The 20,969-nt window shown below is 45.7% G+C and overlaps 1 protein-coding gene across 2 annotated transcripts in view; it reads right to left on the reverse strand.

Moving 5' to 3' along the window:
- The window catches only part of SLC10A7 (solute carrier family 10 member 7), a 138,592-nt gene that overhangs the window by 105,170 nt on the left and 12,453 nt on the right, over positions 1 to 20,969 (reverse strand). The gene's annotated exons all lie outside the window — the stretch shown is intronic.

The raw sequence follows: 20,969 nt of genomic DNA on the forward strand, positions 1-20,969 counted from the left end.
ACACTACAGGAAAACTACAGCTGTCATCATGCAGACAACAGGTGATATCCAATGACTACAGTTTGGTATGTGAAAGCTAAGGAAAGGTGCTCCTAGACTTCAATCGTACGACAGGCCACGATGCCGCTTACTGAAACAACCACTCCATTCATAACCACGATAATTTATTCTGAAGGACAAAAAACACAGAAGGCCGCAATCAGAGTTCACCCCCTCCCTCTTATTCAGGTAGCCACCTGCTCTGAAAGCATTTCAAGAATTCAGAGAAAGCAATTTTTTCCTGTTATTTTAGAGTATATAGCATCACTGAAAAAATTAATTAGCATTTCATTATAAATATCACTATGGGAAAAAGCAGCGCTGGGCATGCGTCCCGCCTCCGGGATAAGATTTGAATTCATTTTAGATGAGAGATCAACGATCTAAAACCTGACAAGTTAACTATCCAGAGTGACACGATCCTGGATGGGAATAACATCAGCCCTAAGTACGGCATGGCAAATCAAAAGAAATCACGCCAACTTTTGGCATTTAAAAATGATTACGAATGGGTTCCTCTAAGCAGCTTCTGTGAGAATCCCAGAATTTTTCATCAGTTTTGTTCTTAAATTTACATCTACTTGCGTAATGGTATCAAAAAGAGCAAATAGTCGTTACGGACAGAACCGCACCGGCAAGAAAATTTAACCAACAAAAGGGTTAATTAGGGATACAAATTTTCCCCGACTGTTAATAATGGGAACAACACAGAGTATGTGCCCATAAGTAATTCTCAGGTATCTTTGATCTCCAGCCCCAAGCGATTACCGTCGCCTACCATGGGCCGGCCTCCGGGACTCTCTCAGAACCAGACATCTGGCTACTTTGTTGTTTTAGACTAATCTCGTCCCAGGGGAGCTTGAGAAACGACACCAGGCAAGGAGGGTCCTGGCAAGGGAAAAGACATTACAGTATCAGCAGATTTCTAAGTGGACTGGAGCATCAACACTGTCTTCAAATTTCTATGGGGATCCTATCGCTTCAGCTCTCACACGCAACACACGTGATCCCATTTTAAGGAACCGCTAATCTCCTCGAGGAAGCTAATGAATGATAATCCAAGGGAGAACGCAAGACAAAGGCAAACCCAAGTACAAAACTGCAAGGGACGGGTGCATTTAATACAGATTTTATTGAAAGGTCAGCACAGCGCATAATCAAATCATGTTTTCAAAGCCCTACAAAAGTAACTCCAGCGACCAAGCACTCTTTTAGACAAATTCACTGTCACAGACTTTAGCTGCCAGTCCTGTTATCATTCAAGTACAATTGTCCCACCTGGGACAACAGCAGCAGTGTCGGCGCCCGACCGCCCGCTCCGGGCTTTGCAAAAGCACACTACACAGAGCGCTAAGCCCACGGGGGTGACCTGGGCTGCTAACACGAAGGAACAAAGCTTTAACTCTAGAGGTACTACGTCTATCGGCAGAGACTAAAGGAGATCTGCCGCATACTCCTGTCTGTCAGGTCTCATCCTCCCCAAAGCACAGGTGACATCAGATGTGACGCTCGGAGCAGCTGGATAAGAACTGCCGTAGGCTCCTCGCCGAGCCCTCCGCACTAAAGCCCGTGTGCCCCAGGAACACCCTGGGCACGCTTACGGCTCACGCCTGGCAAGAAAAGGAACCAAAACACTTAGATCCACAAGAAAGAAAACACTCCCACACCTTATTCTGAGAGTGGTATGCCTATTACTAGCGTTATCCCAGCGACATACTTGCAAGTGGCATCATTTTTACAGCACCGAGGTGGCACACAACTGCAATAAGCACGCCTTGTCCACGCCTCTCACTTCAGAAGCGCCACTCCACCTCTCCTTCCTTTGCATTTGTGAGCATGACTTTAAAGAAAGGAACGATAAACGCAGAGAGCAATCCCCTCCCGAGGACAGGTCCGTGTGAAAGAAGTTTGCATCGTTTCAGGGTACTTTCAAAGCATACAGAACAGAACTTCACAGAAATCTCTGAAGAACCTGTGCTGCCACATCAGCTCCCGAAGCAAAGAAACCCCCACCCAAACCTAAAACAAGTGCTACGTACAGAACTACTTTGAAAACCGGGTGCTAAGCTTGACTAGGGATGTCACTAATTGAGCACCCCGCTTTCCCTTCCTCTTCACGTTGCTCACAACACAGGCACCTAGTTCCCTCCAGCTGTGATACCGCTCTGTGGGTCTACGATACTGAACAGTTATCCTAATGCATTTTAGCAGCGACTCAACGCACTCCAACAGATGGATCAAAGAGAAATCCTGAGCTCCACTAGCTCTAGCTACACCACACGAACAACCAAAACAACAGCAAACCAAAAAGCTTTTTCTGAAATACAACCTAAGCAAGTTCCTTATTGCTGTTTCTCATCAAGCAGCCACGCCGTTCAAGTGAACGTGAGCGGGTACAAAAACAGCTAGAACTCAAAAAAGGAGCAGTGCCAGGACAACAAACCGCTTTGCGTTTCCTCTACAGGTAATACAAGCTCAACACACACATCTGTTAAAAACTTAGCTGAGTCAGCCTGACACGGCGTAACGACGACTTCCGTGACTGCTGTAGCTTGCGGGCAGCTCTGCAGCTTTATGCAGCAGACAAATCAGAAAACGCCATAAAACAATCTTTGCTACCACACTGAAGGTTTGTACTGCATTTAGTCCTACGCTATCTACCACAGAAAAGCCAAGACTTCTAACAGCTGAGGTAAAACAAGGTTAAGCTCGCACATATAAAATGTAGCACACCAATGCGTCAATAGAAAAACAAAAAGTAACAGTATCTGGACAGTGCGGAAAATTTGTATCTTACGCCCGGTACATTCTTAAACACCAGCTGTCTGCACACGCCACAGAACCCACACGCTTCCCTTCACCCATACTTCTCAACAAACCAGGCACCGTCCATAGTAAGTACGATCTACTTCACAAAAGACATAGCAAAAATGCTGTTATTAGTAAGCAAAAAGGCCCTCCCTAATCCTCTATATTAAGGGCAAAGAAAAACACAAAGAATATAGTACTAGCTTTTAAGAAAGATTTCTGAGTCTAAATGCAAGCACGTATTCACAGGACCATCCTTCACACCCGCAGCTACAAGTCCACATATATTATACAGACTCTTTTCCAAGACTACAAGCCACATTGCAGCTCCTATCCCAAATTAAGAAATGTTTCAGATGGTAAACACTCTGAATTCTGATTTTAGTGTTACAGGTATCCAAACACAGGGAACTATAACGCCGTCTCCCGCTACGTATCAGGGAAGCACAGTTAATCATAAGTGAACAAAGTCCTTCTCCAAAACATCAGCATCTGGAAGAAGCTACCACTATAGCATGAAAGAATACCAACTTGTCCATACAAGGACGAGTGAAAAATGGAAGCAAACTAGTGTGAAAACAAAAAAAAAAAGTCTTCAAACAAAACGCACGTCAACTTTTCTCCACGCTTGGAAATAGAACAAAGTGCCCTCTGTTAGTCTACTGCTACAGCCCGACAGAGAAAGAAAAGCCCAGTACAAATGTTAGCATCATCTTACAAACATCTGGAACTCCAACAGAGCGGTCAGCCTACGGGAAGACAACTGACAAAGGCTATTTTAAAGGGAACACAGTTCACAAAGCAATTGCAGCACACGGCAAGCACACATTTGCAACCAGGGCTCCTGATTTTAACACAGACACAAAATGCTACCTGCCCCGTTCTCATATCTCCCAGCTCACCTCACCTAGCGCATTTAACAGTCTCATCCTACAGTTCATTACTGACTGTACACATGCTATGTAATTATTCTTATCTTAGATATCTTATTTCACCACATTCTCTAAACGAAGTTAGAAGCAGCATTACCTTCACAGCACACGATCCTCAGGCAAACTTATAATCACCTAAGCTCTTGCTGAAGGGACAACACGGCAAGGCACCATAAAACAAAGAAAACCTTAGAATGCATTGATAATAACTTCCATGTTCAAATAGTAAAGGAAGCTAAACAAAAAGCAATTATAACCTGGCCCACCTCCAACAGAAGGGGCTTGTGCATAACGTGCCCTTTTTATAAGGGCTTGCGCAGAGGCAACGCTGAGTCACGGCCTGAACAGGTGGTGGAGCACCTGGTGGGAAGGCAGGGCCAACCCAGGGGAGCTCAGGTGCACACAATGCACCCGAGTGGGTGGAAGGGGTGGAGACAGGATCCACCTCTTCCCGGACCGCATTTAAGGGCTGGCAGCAGAGAGGAAGGCATCCTGTTGGAAGTTCTTGTGTGCTTGTGGCTGTTTGTTGCTAAATACTGTGTTGTTTTTTTCTTTTTGTGTCTGTTACTTCTCAGTATGTTGTTCTTTATTGTAGTCTAGGATTTTAGTACTTTATTGTTATTGGTGTGCTTGATGTTGGGTTACAGTGCATAATCACGGGGTGGCGGGAGATGGTTTAGGCCTGGAAAAGGCTAGATTTAGATTAGAAGTTTAAAAATAAGCCTCTTTACCAGGAAGGGTGGTTATACCCCACTTAATGGAACAGGGTGAAGAGGTTCATTTTCTGGTGGACGTGTCTCTTATTCTGTCAATATGAGGAATTATTTTCTGTAGTTACTGTTTTTGTAATGGTGATAGGAGCTAGTGGCCTATAAGAAAAAGTCCTTTTTTTTCCAGGATGGGCTGATTTGGGATTGTAAAAGCAAGTAGAGGCATGCAAGTTTTTGTTTCAGGGAAGATTTAACAGAGCAAGCTAATGCTGAAAACAATTTAAATAAAAACTAGAGGAAGGGTTAAATAAAAAATAGAAAATGGTAACTGTAAAGTCTGGGTTTAATGTGAGCTAGGAAAAACTGTGTTGCGTTCCCTGCAGTTACTTAAATTTTAAACTCGATATACCCAGGAACACGGGCATGAAAGATTCTGGCAGAGCCAAAAATGCAGCCCCAATGGAAGTTTGGTAAAAAGCGTGAGTCAGTTTAGGCAGGGTAAAGCAGTTCCTTTTGAGGGAAGGATAGAAGAAACAATATGTAAGTTTAGAGTTCAGCTCATGTCACAGTGTAATCTGTGACAGTGACCCAAGGGAAAACCGAGAAGGGAGAGAGAAGAGAAAAAAGAGAAAAAACTGTCAGTGGCCACGCAGCTGCCTGAGCAGAGCCACGTGCTCTGGGGGAAGGGGAAACAGCGGGAAGAGATGGGTGTTCAAAAAAAAAAAACAATGGCACTATCTGAGAAGGAACGGTAACTTTACGAAATCTAATAAAATTGAATGATTGAGAGAAATCTAATAAAATTGAACGATTGAGAGAAATGAAGTTTTCAAACCAAAAGCTGTGAGCTTATCCTAAGGAGGAACAGCAGGGGAAGCACGTGTGCTGAAGCTCCAGGGCAGCCGGGAGGAGCACCGCCTGGCATCCGGTGTGGAGCTCTGCCCCTCTGCTGTGTGGTGCTCTGATGTGGAATACCAGCATCAACACCACAACATTACACCCCTTATTTCACATCATGTTTAACACATTTCTATACAGAACCAAAACAGTAGTAACATAAATTATGTACAAATAGATATATATATGGAATTACAGACTGCGTTCCCCCAGCATCAAATTCCCTTGTGGGACACACTGGACGTCCTCATTTTTATCCATTACCCACCAGGTGTGCCCAGGTCCCTGCGCAAAACCGGTTCCACGGAGGGGTTTGCCCTTTCCAAAGGCAGAAAGGACCCACACTGCTTTTCCCAACATGCTCCTTACGTGTACCACAGGGACCTTATCTCCCTCTATGGGCTGTAGGGAGCTGGACTGTGTAGGACCCTCTCGGGGTACCTGATCCCCTAGTGTTGACCAACCGTGTGGCTTCTGCCAGATGCTTCTCCCAGTGCTTAAGTGTATCGCCACCTGTTGCTCTCAATGTGGATTTTAACAACCCGTTGTAGCGCTCGATCTTACCAGCAGCTGGTGCGTGGTAGGGGATATGGTAGATCCATTCAATGCCTTGTTCTACGGCCGAGATATTCACAAGAGAATTTTTGAAATGTCCATTATTGGACTCAATTCTCTCTGGAGTGCCATGTCGCCACAGGACTTGTTTCTCGAGCCCTAAGATGGTGTTTCGGGCGGTAACATGGGGTACTGCGCATGTCTCAAGCCACCCGGTGGTCGCTTCCACCATGGTGAGCACATAACGCTTACCGTTGCGAGTTTGTGGCAAGGTGATATAATCAACCTGCCACGCCTCCCCATATTTATACTTTTCCCATCGCCCTTCCTGCCAGAGATGTTTCATCCTCTTGGCCTGTTTCATTATGGCACATGTGTCACAGTCATGGATAACCTGTGCGACGGCATCCATAGTTAAGTCCACCCCTCGGTCTCCAGCCCACTTATAGGTCGCATCCCTTCCTTGATGGCCTGAGGTCTCATGGGCCCACCGAGCTAAAATTAGCTCTCCTTTGTTCTGCCAGTCCAAGTCTCTCTGAGACACCTCGATTTTGGCAGCTCGATCTACCTAATGGTTATTTCTCTGCTCTTCAGTAGCTCGATTCTTGGGCACATGAGCATCTACGTGACGCGCCTTTACACCCAACCATTTTGTTCGGGCAGCAATGTCTTTCCACACTTCAGCAGCCCAAATAGGTTTACCCTTCCGCTGCCAGTTGTCCTGTTCCCACTGCTGCAACCACCCCCATCAAGCGTTTGTCACCATCCAAGAGTCAGCGTAAAGATATAGCATGGGCCACCTCTCCCGTTCAGCCACATCTAAGGCCAGCTGGACAGCCTTTACCTCCGCAAATTGGCTTGACTCTCCTTCTCCTTCCTTCCTCCTCCTCCGCAACTCGTCGTGTGGGGCTCCACACAGCAGCCTTCCATCTGCGATGCTTCCTAATGATACGACACGATCCATCAGTGAACAGGGCATACGTCTTTTCATTTTCTGGTCGTTCATTATATGGTGGGGCCTCTTTAGCACGTGGTATCTCCTCTGATGAGGATGTTCCAAATTTCTTGCCTTCAGGTATGTCCACGATCACCTCCAGGACTCCTGGACGGTTGAGCTCGCTGTGTAATCAGTGCGATCCACTTACTCCAGATGGCATCGGCAGCACGATGGGTGGGGGGAACCTTTCCTTTGAACATCCAGTTCAGCACTGGCAGTCGAGGTGCCAGGAGGAGCTGTGTCTCAGTACCAATTACTTCAGAGGCAGCCCGAACCCCCTCGTATGCTGCCAAAATCTCCTTCTCGGTTGGAGTGTAGCACTCCTCCGAACCCCTGTACGCTCTGCTCCAAAATCCAAGGGGTCGGCCTCGGGTCTCCCCAGAGGCTCTTTGCCACAGACTCCAAGTGGGACCCTTCTCTCCAGCAGCAGTGTAGAGGATGTTTTTTACGTCCTGTCCCGTCCGCACCGGCCCCAGGGCCGCAGCACGGGCTATCTCCTGCTTCATTTGCTCAAAGACCTGCTGCTGTTCAGGACCCCATGCAAAATTATTCTTTTTTTCGGGTCACTCGATAGAGGGGGCTTACTATGAGGCTGTAGTTTGGGATGTGCATCCTCCAAAAACCTAGACACCCAGAAAAGACTGTGTCTCTTTCTTGCTAGTGGGTGGTGACATACTGATGATTTTGTGAATCACATCTCCTGGGACGTGCTGACGCCCATCTTGCCATTTTGACCTTGACCTGCTGGCCGCATGCTTTTTAATGCAGCTGTTCACGTGTACCGGGAATGAAGATCTTATTTTCAGGAAGGCGGTGACTGGGTGAGGCTGGAGTGAACGTAAATTTGAGGACATAGCCACTGCTATCCCTCTACTGTTTTGCAGCAGTTGCATGTCTATGATCGATGAGACTAGCGAAGACCAAACACTACTGCTGGATTCCATCTACTGTGAACCGTATCTATTCAGTTTTCACTTGCCACTCTTTCCCTTGCTTATTGAGTCCGTTGCTTTGATTTCAGCGGATGTCTAGCTGATTTACACTAGGATGAAAGTGAAGAATCCGGCCCAACGTTGAAGGTATGGCAAACAGCAGCACAGGTGCTGTTCGGCCGGTAGCAGCCGGAGCGTGCTAATTGGCAGGGCAACAAAATTCATTTCCGGTAGCGAAAAACCATTTAAGACAGGCTCGGAATGAGGTTTAGATATATTACAGTATCTTCCATAGGCATAAACAATCTGACAAAATGAATTTTTCTGTTGCCTTGCACCACACGATTTGGGAGCTTCAAGTTTGAAAGACACGAGATCATCTTAAAATACGATAGTGTGGCAGATCTGTATTAGGTTGCAGATGAGTTATTAGGGAACGTAAAAGACATACTTGCTCCGTCCTGTTCTGAAAATGGAGCAAAAGGAGAAAATCAAACAGAACAACAAAACACTACAATTACTGTTAAGGAAAGTAGGAACACAGTGTACCTCATAAGATACTCGATGTTAAGCTGTCGTAAAAGCAATTTGCTCAAGGGATGTACGCGAAGTAGGAAGCACTGACAGCTACTAGGGCCAAGCGGCTGGGAAACCGTGGCGCGGGTTTCAGCGCGGTCGCGTATCGGTGAGAAAAAAGACCGAGGCACGCTGCGTCTGAGTGGTGATGTGAAAGGGGAGGGATGTGAAAATAAACGATCGGTCAGATGTAATGCAACGACTACGTGGGCTACTGTGCCTAATGCTCTCTGACGGTTCTGAGTCAGGGCAGATTTGAGAGAGCGTTAAGCGTAAATGACATAGTAAGAGAACAAGGAAGAAAGTTGGCACACTTTAAAAATAAAGAACATGAGGACGTGTCCCAATGCTGTTTACAGTGCAAGAGTTCAGCGCTCTGATTCACAAAGCACCTGAAGTTTCGTGACATTCTACGATTCCTTGTTTCCATTAAACAAGACAGTGATAACAAAGGCTGAGATGATTATTTTGAATGTAGCCATGTCTACACAGAAACAGAAACGGTGCCCGCCAAACCGATTGCATTCCAATCCATCCTTCATGCCGCCTGTTCTTGAATAGCAGGTGAGCCATCCGTCTGCTGTCCGCTTCCCTTTCTCAAGAGGACTTTTAAGAAATCGCAGTAATCGAACGTATGAAAAGTTTTCCTAAAAGCACTATTTTTTTGAACCAAGGTCCTGGGGCTAATTGGACGAAGCCCGACAGCCGTTTCTTTTTGAAGACGACTGCCTCTAGCTCCAGTTACAAAAGCTTCCTCCTGTAGGATCTTTTTATGTTTCCAGATGTGTAAAGTATATTTATTAAAGTAACAGTCACTTGCCAAAATCCTATTTCCTTGTCGTTTCCCGTCGTACACTGGGGAACAAACACGCCTTTCAACAAGTGCCGTCACAACGTCCAGGAAAGGAGGGACGTCCAAAAACGGAGCTCCAAGGCCTCAAATGTTATTTGGAATTGAAATTGCGCGTAAACTTCAGACACTCCATTTTGGAATACGCTTGCTTAATACGCTGCTTTTACACACAGCGCAGCACTGACAAGTTCCAACACTTCCGTGAGCCGACACATCGAGGCCCGTAAACTCCGCAAACAAGCGATGGCTGTCACCGGAGGGAACGTTCACCAAATCGTTCCTCAAGTTTTGCGGCACAGCTCAGACTGTGCGCTACGTAGCGGACTGTTATCGCTCCTTGGGATCGTGGAAAAGCACTCACGCACAAGTGCAAAGTCTAGAAATGCTGTTAGAAGGTGAAACCGGTGACAAATGAGTACCCATCTCCACTGACGGGAAGATGGTGTGAGTCACGGTTAACCTTAGCTCCAGTCGTGCTTTTCTGACACGTTTCCCTTCAAAGTTTCTCTTTTTATGAGGACTATCAGCAGCTTCAGAGAGAGATACCGGATCACTGTAATGATCCTGCAAGCATGCTTGGATTAATTCAGCTGAGGCTGAACACCATTCAGGTTTAAGTCCTTCTATTTGTACGGAAGGAGAGAGTTACTGCAGCGAACTGAGGAAACACTTCACTATCACATAGGCCAGTGTAGCTGAAAAGCATGGAAACTTTCCACGAGCCTTTGCGACACAGGAACAAAAAGCATTGCTTTTTGTTGCCCTTAGTGTAAAAAAGAGGCAGAAATACAGAAATCCACAACTAAATTAATTTTGTTCTTTGTTATCTGGAGTTGTATACTCTCCAGAGATGACATGACAATGTCTGTGAATCATTCGTGCCTTGCTGCTATATTTGAAAAGAAGCTTGTCGGGCTCTGTGCTGTCTATTTCACCTAGGGATGCCAAGGCTCAAGGTTTCGAGGTAGCTGTCAGGGCTCCCGTGTGGGGTAGCTGTCAAGGCATTGGGCTGGCTGTAACGCGGTCCAGCTGCACTAATGAAGCAATCACCTCCACGTGATGTTGGGCTGAGGCTCCCCGGGCACAGCTGCGCCTTGCTGAGAGCCTAAGGCCGGGCCCACCCCTCGAGGCCTTTTAAACCCCACCGGAGGCTGCTGGGAGTCACTGGGGTTTGATGGGAACTCTTCTTTCTGCTGCAGGAGGCTGGGGGGGGTTTGTGTGGTGCTTTTTGGTGATTTGGTGATGGTGCTGGGCTGCTGCTTTGCTTCTGATGTGTTTTTTTTTTGCTCTGCTTTTTTTCTTTCTCTTTTTTGTGTTCTTTGTGAGGTTTTTTCTGTCCTTTTCTTGGGTTGATGTGGCACTCTTTTTTTGCTTTGGATCCAGTATGGTGTTGCTGTTTCTGGGTTCCTCTCTTTTTACAGCCAGCGCAGGGTGGCTACTGCTGTGCTCCCCCTGCCTGTCTGGGGTTAGTACAGTGCCACCACCTGTGCTCTGTTTGTTTTTTCTTCTGATGTTGTTTGTTTCTTGTTATTTCTTTAAGGCGATGCTTCCCTAGTCCGGATCCTTCTTCAGGAGGCTGGGCGGTTAGTAGGTGCTGCAGGCTCTCCTGTTTGCAATGAAGGAGGTGAGTAGTACTGCTGCCCTTACCTTGTTGCTGTTGGGGCTGTGAAGCAGCACGAGGGGCTCATTTTCAGAATGAGCTGGGTATGTGTGATTTTCCTCCTTTTGTTTTGTGTTCCAGAGTGAGGACTACAGTGAGGTGCTTTGCAGCAAGGATCAGCGCAAATCGGAGCGGTTCCAGCAGTGACGGGGCTTTGAGACCGTGCCCCTCTTGGTTGTGGGGGCGTGAGATTCATGGAGTGTGTGTTGCGGGGGATGCTGCTGGGTGAGCCTGTATTCTGTGTCAGGAGGGCTCCTGCTCGGCACTCTATGGGGTCGGTGCATTGCCAGCACTGGCCTCCCACACTGCTTTTGTTTTATTTGGGATAATCAGTGATCCTGGAGGTTGCAGTGGGTGCTTTTAGAGCCTTCTGTTCCCACCTGTGAAGCTAAGTAGGGTGGGGTTGTAGCTCCCTTCCCCTTGATCCCAGACTTCTTGTTTCTGGGTCTGAGAAACAAGTGAAAGGGCTGCTGAGATGGAAGCAGTGCTGAAGATTAACACTGTTCTCCTGTTGTCTCCTGCAGTGTTGAGTGAGACTGGTAAGTGGTGGTGTTGAATGCCAGGAGGGAAAAGCTGCTGGTGTTTTTCTCTGTCCTGTTGTCTCCTGCAGCGTTGTGAGTCTGGTAAGTGGCGGTGGTGAATGCCAGGAGGGAAAAGCTGCTGGTGTTTTTCTCTGTCCTGTTGTCTTCTGCAGCGCTGTGAGTCTGGTAAGTGGCGGTGGTGAATGCCAGGAGGGAAAAGCTGCTGGTGTTTTTCTGTCCTGTTGTCTCCTGCAGTGTTGTGAGTTTGGTAAGTGGTGGTGGTGAATGCCAGGAGGGAAAAGCTGCTGGTGTTTTTCTCTGTCCTGTTGTCTCCTGCAGTGTTGTGAGTCTGGTAAGTGGTGGTGGTGAATACAAGGAGGGTAAAGCTCCTGTTGTTTTTTTTGTGTTGTCTTCTGCAGTATTCTGAGTGAGTCTGGTAAGTGGCATTGGTGAATATCAGGAGGTTAAAGCTCCTGGTGTTTTTCTGTTTTGTGGGGTGGTATGGGGTCACTGCTGGGCTGTAAGTGCTGTTTTTTGTTTTGTTTGGGGGTGTCTGGCAGGGGGTTCCCCTCAGGTTCAACTTTTTCTGCTGGCCCCAGTAACTGTGGATGAGTTTAATGTGGCAATGGCCTGGTGCTGCTGAGGGTGAGTAGCCTGGTATTCTGCTATGTTTTTTCTATTTTTTTTATTTTCCTGTTCTAGGTTAAAGGCTCTGTTGAAGCATTTTTCTAGTTCTTCAGCCTGGACTTGTGAGTATGTTCCTCAGTGCTTGGACAAGACTGGTGAGAGTTAGGGCAATTCCCCAGTGTGTGCTGTTTCTCCTTGGTGCTGGTGCTTGCTGGTGGCGGTAGATGTTTTTATTGCAGGTCTGGGGCTGGAGTGTGTATCCTGGTGGTGTTACTGGTCTTCCTGAGGGAGGTAAGCTCTGTCCTTGTCTCCAGCCTGCATCCTTTACCCTTGGTATGGGGTTTAAGAGTGTGGGTGGTTCCTTGAGGACGTAAGTGCTATTGTTTTGGGGGGTTACAGTGTATGAGGTGCTGAAGTCCTTGGCTGAGTCCTTTTTTTTAATTCTTGTGCTTTTATTTCAGCCTTGATGGTGTGTTTCTGCTGGTTGAGACTGAAGTAATGGCAGTGTTACTGAGATGGAGCTGGAGGTTGAGGTGCTTCTTCTTGTCTATGGTAAGTGTTCTTGTGGTGTTGGGAGTTGTGGTGGTAGCACCTGCATTGTTTTTTGTTTTGGTGTGTTTCTTTGGAGTTGGCTGACTTTATGTTGGTTGTGGAGAAATGGTGTTTAAGTGTGGCTCTGAAGGATGCTATGTGACAGCCAGATGTTTGGTCTTGTGGGTAGTGGTGCCTGGTGGTGGTCCTTTGTTTTTGGTTGGGAATTTGTTCTTTGGTGTGTGGAGAAGTTGTTTAATGGGGTTGGTTTTTGTGTGGTTGGGTTTCTGTGATTTGGTGTTGTGCTTTAGTTGGGGTGAGGGTTGTTTTTTGAAATTTTTGTGATGCTAGACACTGAGGTTTGCACTATCTCTAAAGAGATATTTTTTTTTTGGTGGGAGGGTGGGTTCTTTTACTTCTTTGAAGAGGCCTTTACAAGGGCCCCCCTGTGTGGGGGGGGCTTGAAGGGGGGCCCCTCCCTCCCTTGGGAGAGGCTCTCCCCCTGTGTGGGGGTGAGCTGCTCCCTCCCTGGGGGGAGAGTGGCTCCCCCAGCACCCCTTGAGGGGGTGAGCCTCTCCCCCAAGGGAGGAAGGGGCCCCCCTTGTGGGGGTGAGTCCCTCCTGGGAGGGAGGGGGATTCCCCTTTTAGGGGTTCCCCTTGGGGGGCTGGGGGGAGATACCTCGGTGCCGTACTGTTGTCTGTGGGTTGTCTGTCTCTGTATTCCTGTTCCCAGGCTGGAAAGAAGAAGGCAAGCCTTGAAAGTGCCTTCTGAGCTCTGATGAGAAGCTTCATTTCTTTCCTGAGCACAAGTAAGGTACCTTGTGAAACATGTTCTTGCTGACTACTGTGACCTTGGTCAATGGCACTGGAGTTAGCCACGTGTAGTAACTTTGCCAAAGAGGCACAGTAATGCTTCCTTTCCAAAGATTTTGGGTATGCAGTTGGAAACACAGTACAGAATTACTTGGTCTCCAAGTAGGCATCCTGTGAATGCACGTGGATGCAACCAGCAGTATTGATAACCTGTAAGATATTAGGTCACTGTCACAAGAGAACGGTCTAGCAAAAGGATCAATGCTAGATAACGAATGGTGTGAGAACTTTCCTGTGGCAGCAGGGTACCTGTTAGAAAAACAAGACTCCTCAAATTTTCCATAAGTAACATAATTGAGGAATTATTTTGGAGAAATGTAACATTGCTCTGCACTTACCAGCTTGAACACAAACATTTATCTGAGGCACAGATACTCTTCTCGGCTTTATAGGCCATAATTAACCTGTCTCTGTTAATCTAACAGCCTACCTGTGATGTTTTAGGTTGAAAAAGAAGGTTGTCTTTGCTCACTCAGGTAGTTCCTCCGCATCTGTTGAATTCAGAAAGGCCGCTGACTTCCTGCGACTGCTCAAATTTAAGCCACTGCTACAGCTACTCTTTGCCTAGCTGAGCAGCTAAGTGCCTGGCCGTGGGGGCCTCAAGCGTAAAAGGATTCCCAGGAGGTGTGCGGCTTTTCTGAAAACAAGTGGCTCGATCTCTACTTCCGCATTGAAGCCGTTATGTTCCAGGTGCTTGAGCCTTAAGGAACGCTTCTGAATGAGAGCGAACTTGCTGCTTGACTGTTTCTTTTTCCATGCAGTTTTTAAGCCCAAAAGATGAAAAGAATGCTTTTAAGGTAAGCAACTTAATTCTTACTAAGTTACCTCCTAGTAAGAGTTCCGTTCTAAATATCTATGCATAAAAGAGCTAAAACCAGAACTCAGGGCACTACTTCAACTATGTTCTTTCCTTGTGGGTAGGACTTGTAATATTGAAGATACTGATTTTTAAAAATATTGTCAAACCATCACCTTTAAGAGCTTAGATGAGAAGCATAACTTTTACAGCTACTAATAATGAGTCTTAAGTAAGTAATTGGAACAGGTTAAGATAATGGCACTTAGCAGAAAACCTACATTTGCCTTCAGTCACTGAGACTGAAAATGCAAGTAAGCAAATCCCTTCTCCTTCTGAGAAGGGAGCTGAAGGAAGCGGATCGTTGGAGTCCTAAATCTGCAAGTCTGAATCAAGCCTACGTGCTTCCTTTCGCAACTAGCTGCCGGGCATTTTCTCCGGCGATAAAATACTTAGATTTTCCTGAGAGAAATGCTCAGAAGCTTTGCCTTTTTCCAAGAAACTGAAGAAAGGGGAAGCACTGAAACGCTGTCTCCTTACGAGCCCCTGTTTGAGGTTCCCACGTTTCAATATAATGGCACCTTTGACTAAAGATATTCCAAAAGGGGAGCTTCGTGGCTCAGCAGAAGCCTCTGATAGCAGTTTATCTGTAGTGAGCCGCAACTGGACTTATATTAGAGTTTTTTTTCATAACTTAAAATGTTTACAGTCTATATTCCAAATGTTCTACTTAAAAATACGTAATCCTGTCATGGACAACTAGAGGTGTCTTTTTTGTTTTGTAGACTGAATTTTTTGCTCCGTAATTAAGACAGATTGACCACCAGCCAAGTTCAACTGGGTGTCCCACAACTGAGCTCAGGCCGCCCTCGGACAGCTGGGCTCACCTACAAAACTCAGAGGAACTAATCTTGACGGCTCATAATGCAAAACAAACCGCCTACGGAAGAAGCCGTGCTGACGGTTTTTCTTCTGCTACATTGGTGAGTTAACATCAACAGTAGCATATACAACACTTGACAGTTGAATTCTTCACCAACCGTTAACTATGACATTAAATTAATTTAGTCTTAATATTACTACTAATTACTTTAAATACAAGATGAGTTAATTAAGATTAATATGGTGCTACTATCGTAAGCTGAGAAGTGAGGGATAACAGAACCAGACTATACCTTGTTCCAAGGCTTTGGGGCCAGCCACCTGCGGTGTGCTACTTGAAGATAATGCTAGAAAATGAACCCCCCCGCACTTCTCGTGCTCTTCAAAGGAATTACAGCTGTGGAAGATGCACCACCTCAAACAAGTAGCTTCTGCTTTCTTATGGCTGTCACCTTTTGACATTCTGAATATCTGATCTGAGACATATTTAAACCAATCGCCTCTGCTCTGTAGCGGTACCCTGCAGAAGAGTGACAGGGCCTCTGAAAGCACTCAGTTGGAAAGTCAGATATAGTGCGGGTGGTTAAATGCAACAGTAACGCTGCAGCAATGCTGGATCTAGGCAGTTTTCCAGACAGCGCCCACGCGGTCAGGTGTAATTCAAGGAGTCTTTTGCAACTGTCTGGCTTACGGCACGGCTGTTAAAGCACCCTAATCGCATACAAGCTACCCCTTACAGTTGTGCAGTTAAGAGATTTAGCCACAGTTACTTATGGTTTATACACTGCATTTTGCTTATCTTTGTCCTGTACTCTCTCTGCCTCCCAGCTCACGTTTGGTTTGGGAGCTCAGCAGAACATTTTTTTCCACACAACTCACACAGAACAGAAGCGGGACCTTCACATTCTGTGAGGAAGAGGGAAGAAAGAGAAGTATGGGATGTATGCCACGAAGTAAAGGTAAAACTACAGTCTGCAGAACTCAACAATGTGAATGAACCCATCCTGCAGGCTTCCAGGTGAGTAGAAGAGATGGCTTTTCCCCTGGACGCCTCGTGAGCCGCGGAAGGAGATTCTTTGTCAGAGGCCCTGGCAACCAGAAATACATCTCAACCTTCCGTTACGAGCCTAATTAAGCCACTAACCCATTGAGGGAAGTGAACTGCCCTTCAAAGGCGCTGAGAGAATCTAACGTTGTGCTCAAACAGAAGTGAAGTATGTAAGAGCAAAGCGCTCAGCTACAGGCATTTCTCCTAACCCCGCTGCAAACCTGGACTTGCTTCCACTGCGTTACGAGCAGCGACAAATAAAAATAGTAACGATAATTATCTCAGCTTGTCCCTTGTTTCAATGCGTAACAAATGCTTTCACTATTCAGATAAGAAAAAGAATCCCGTGAATAGTTCATTAAGAACCTTCTCCACAATGCAGAGTAAGGATCAAGGGAAAGACTGAAGATATAAAAGAAGTGGATAATGCTGAAATACAATGGGTTAACTAAATAAGTTATTTCTACTGTGCATAAAGGGCACTGATTTCTTTTAGATTGGTACATAAGCACAGGTATTTCCCCTACGCTGGTCCTCTGCCACCTAGGTGTCTTTTGCAAGGTATATTATTTTGTGTCTAAGGTGAGAATTAGTTACATTTGCATCAAAAATGCTTTGCCGCTGAAGGCAGACAAAGCTTAATACTCAGAAAAAGACTTCTTTTCATATTGTTTGTTTTTTCCTTCTTTCGCAGCATTGTTTCTTCAAAAGAAGAGTGAAATGACGCTTAAAGCAAAAGGTCTACTGCTTAAATTTGAGTTTAGCACAATTTGGAAATGAAATAGTAGGTAATGTTATTGCAAATGTTGACTCCATTAGAATATATTAACTTAGATTGTCTAAGACAATAGAATGCCAACACACAGTTCATCTGAAGACCTTAAAACAATTGTTTTGTAAGGTCCATGTGCCACCTCCTCAGGGCAAGCGCGCTGTGGCTGCTGGTGCACCTCGCTGTATGACTCACCAGCCGCTCGGGCTTGTTTTTCTGATTCCCTGTCTTGAATTTTAAAAGGTTTCTGTACATAAAGACGCAGTTCAAATAACTTAAGATATTTTTAGATAAATCAATCTTCCCTGTGCCATTACAGCAACACTGCTCACATTCACCTTTAGGTTTTGTACTTAGTTTATTTAAAACCTCTCACAAAAAAAGAAATTGTCCAGTGCTCATTTGTCAGTATGCATTTTCAAGCCCTTCACTATTTAAAACTCTTAAACTGCTAGTACGCTTTCATTTTTACCATTAAAACCACTCTGTGAGATTAACTGTGCTATTGTTATCTCCTGGTCTTATCCAAAAAAAAAACAACCTGGCTGTAGCCTGTTAAAATTTACATAGGTTCACGTTCTAGGAGACATTTTAAGACCAATTTTCAATCCACTTAATTGTTATAGCTTTCTTCACTAAATTTTACTACTTTGAATGCTCAAATATGCAACGCCTTGTTTTAAAGCAACCACAATGCACCGTGCACACCCACACAGGGGTTGCAAAAAAAAGAACGAGAAAGTCCAACTCAGGAGATGTTCTGCAAGCTTCAGTTTGCAAACAGAACAAAAAGCCTCAACGGCTCTGTTGCCTAAAATGTAACAAAACAGCCAAGTATTCTTTAAAGAAAAAAACCGTGTGCTAAGCTTTAATACCACGGCAGGCCTTGCCGGTTATCATCCTACTCCAAATATGTCAATAACCTGCTGAAGAATTCATCTTAAGTAGGGCTTTTTTTCTCCTAAACTAGCAACAAGGTAAACGTGAGTTCAACTCTCCTCATTTTTTGCCAGGCTGTAAGCAAACGCTTCCTTTTTGGTTCACGCAGGCGCAGATTTCAATCTGGCACCTGAAGGGGGTTTTGCTGACAAATCCAACGCACTCACCTGAGAAGCTAGGAACAGACTGCTGAACACATACTTACACCACCTCAGTACCCTTCCTCTCCTCTACAAGTCAAGATTGCTGCACAGCACAGAGAGTTATTTGCATATTGCTTACATTCCTTACTCGCCAGCATCTCACAGCTGGTCTGAATGGTAACAACAGACCTCGGACCGGACCGCAGATTGTCAGCTCCGTCCCTTTTGTCAGCTCCCACATTTAAATACCTCGCTTCGCTGCACAACAGACGTTTGCCAAACGGTTTGCTCGTATGGCCAGTGGTACGCAGATCACTCCCGAACGCCTGGAAGTTCCTATAACCAACAGTGCTTTTCCCCACCTTAATGCCGCAATTACAGCGAGCAGAGACACAAAGCGGCGTACAGCATCGCCCTTGAACGCTGTAAAACCACCGATGACAAAGGGCTTTTGACAGAGACAATTCCCAGGTAGTGTAAACACACCTTCAATATATCAAGCACTTAAAGCATCGGGAAAACAAACGAACGCTAGAAGCCTATAAGGCTGATATCAATCACTGAGTTCTAACATGGCTCTTTGGAGTTCCTCAGAGCTTGTACAAACAATCCCAGAACGCTGCCTTCTGAAACAGTAAACGCTTACTTCAATGAGCATTCTTAGTCTTAGCCCTGCTAAGCACACCCTTTCTAGCCCGTAAAACGTGGACATTTTATCCCGTGTCCTCCGGCAGGCATCCAGTTAAAACATCAGATCTCTGATGGATGAACAAAAACATCTAACTAACTTCTGTCACCTCACAACCAAAGCTTTCCTACTGGTATGCAGTAAAACTCAAGTGATAGGAAGCAAGTTCAAACAGCGCAAGATACTCTCCCTATGCGTTGGACCAAATACTTAATCGTCCTTTCGCGTAAGGCTTTTCAGTCCTGATCTAACACCACACAAATAAGTAGTTACCCGTATCCCTTTCCTGCTAAACCCAGAGACTCAATCGCCTACATGAAGTTTGCCACAACCCAGGTGAAGTTATAACCCGGCCTCAGCCCCGTTCCAGTACTCCTCCTGCTGTGTCACCGGCGCTGGACATTTCCATGAGAATTTGCCAGCGTCCACGCTGACGGTTCCACGCTCGCTAGCGCTTACAGGCAACCTAAAACCCTCTGTACTGACGGAGCACTCAACCGGCACAGTTCCCATCTACGACGTGTCAGGAAACCCCACAAAGTCTGTCGAGCACTGACTCAAGTGTGCCAGCGCTCTACGGCAGCGGGACGCTTTCCAAACTAGCGAGTTCTCTTGGCGTTCCTTCCTTACGCTGCTCGCTAGGAAGCTCATTCATCTCCACATTACATAATACACCCTTAGACATATCAACTTCTGCACGTAAAGGAAACACCTGATGAAGCCAAAGCAGTTTAGAACACATTATCACAAACATTCTGACAGCACAAGCGTTTCTATTTCTAGTCGACTCTCGTGTTTACATTCTCCCTCATCTAGAAGAACTAACTGAAACTGAACACGGAAAAATACACATCGTTCTGCTCATGTCCCAGAAAGAAAGACAGCAGCCAGCCGCAAACAAACCTAAGATGCTCTCTTTCTCTAGCGCCAAGCGTGCAATTTGTCGCTCTATAGATGGAGAAACAAAACTACAAACGACAGAAAAGGCCCGCCAGGATCAAAATCCACCAAACGTTCTACGTACCTCGAGGCTGACTGAGAACTCGGAGTCGCCAACGTTCAGTGCTCAATTTGCTCTTGTAAACAATTAGCTGTAACAACTAGCTAAAAGACTGTAATTTTTATGTTATGTTCCACCAACACCAGTTTGGTACAAAAGAACTAGAGGTTAGAACTTATTCAGTCACATATACAATCGCAACCTGAGCATCGCAAGCCAGAAGATCCGTTTCAGAGCCGGTGTAAAACACGGGCACGTAACCCACAGCAAAAGAATAGTATGGCATAAAATTAACCCCCAATTGTGCAGAAATTAGCTCTCTCATCCCTACACACAGACGCTTCATCAGATTGTCTTCTACTAACACAATACTCTTTCCCAGAAAACTTTTTTATTTGTTCTGAGAACAGACACCACTAACACCAAAGGCTCACTCGTTCAGTAGATCATTTCACGCCTGCTTTTCACTACGTGGCATCTTGGTACAACTTAGAGCGTCTACACTTGGAACCAGAACAAAAAATCCTTATTTCTCTCCTGCTGGCACTTACTATTTTCTCATTATTACATTCGTGAGCGATCCCCTCTGACTAATGCATCCCCTTCACAGCATCTCCGTTTTTGGAGATGATGTGAAATCTGCTTTCAGTAAAGGCTCCTTTACCGTCCCTGATCTCAGGTAGCAAATCGACAGCAACGCGCATCAGGATTAACCTTAATTAGAGACTCTCACTTCAGATGCTTTGGATCACTCTTCAGAAGACAAAGCATATCAACAGTGCATCGTAACGACAAAACATAACTTCAAGCTATTTCAGCATCATCACGTGTGTTCAAAGGCAAATGTAATGGGTCCCGAACGCCCGAGCTCAGAGAATGAGAGCCATACAGTTAATAGGCACAATAGAAAATGTGCTTCACCCAGCCTTGTGTAGAAACGCCCTACGGCCGAACTAAAATTTAGCTCCGCAAGTTCAAAAGGGCACCACAAAAAAAAACCCCTGCTTTAAAAACAGACTCCCAAGTGCTCTCCTCTCCCTTCCGCACCCAGGACCTTCCACCGAACTTCTAAGGGGGAGGGGTGGAGTTACAAGGAAGCCAATTTAAAGAAGCTCATTAGTTATCACACCTGCATTCGTTTCCTCAACTCTAACCACCTGATGCTCCTGCAAATTACATGCCGTAGAGAA

Source organism: Cyrtonyx montezumae, unplaced genomic scaffold, assembly GCF_038088225.1.
Source record: "Cyrtonyx montezumae isolate F1298 unplaced genomic scaffold, pur_monq_1.0 scaffold_2, whole genome shotgun sequence".
NCBI classification, from domain to species: domain Eukaryota; kingdom Metazoa; phylum Chordata; class Aves; order Galliformes; family Odontophoridae; genus Cyrtonyx; species Cyrtonyx montezumae.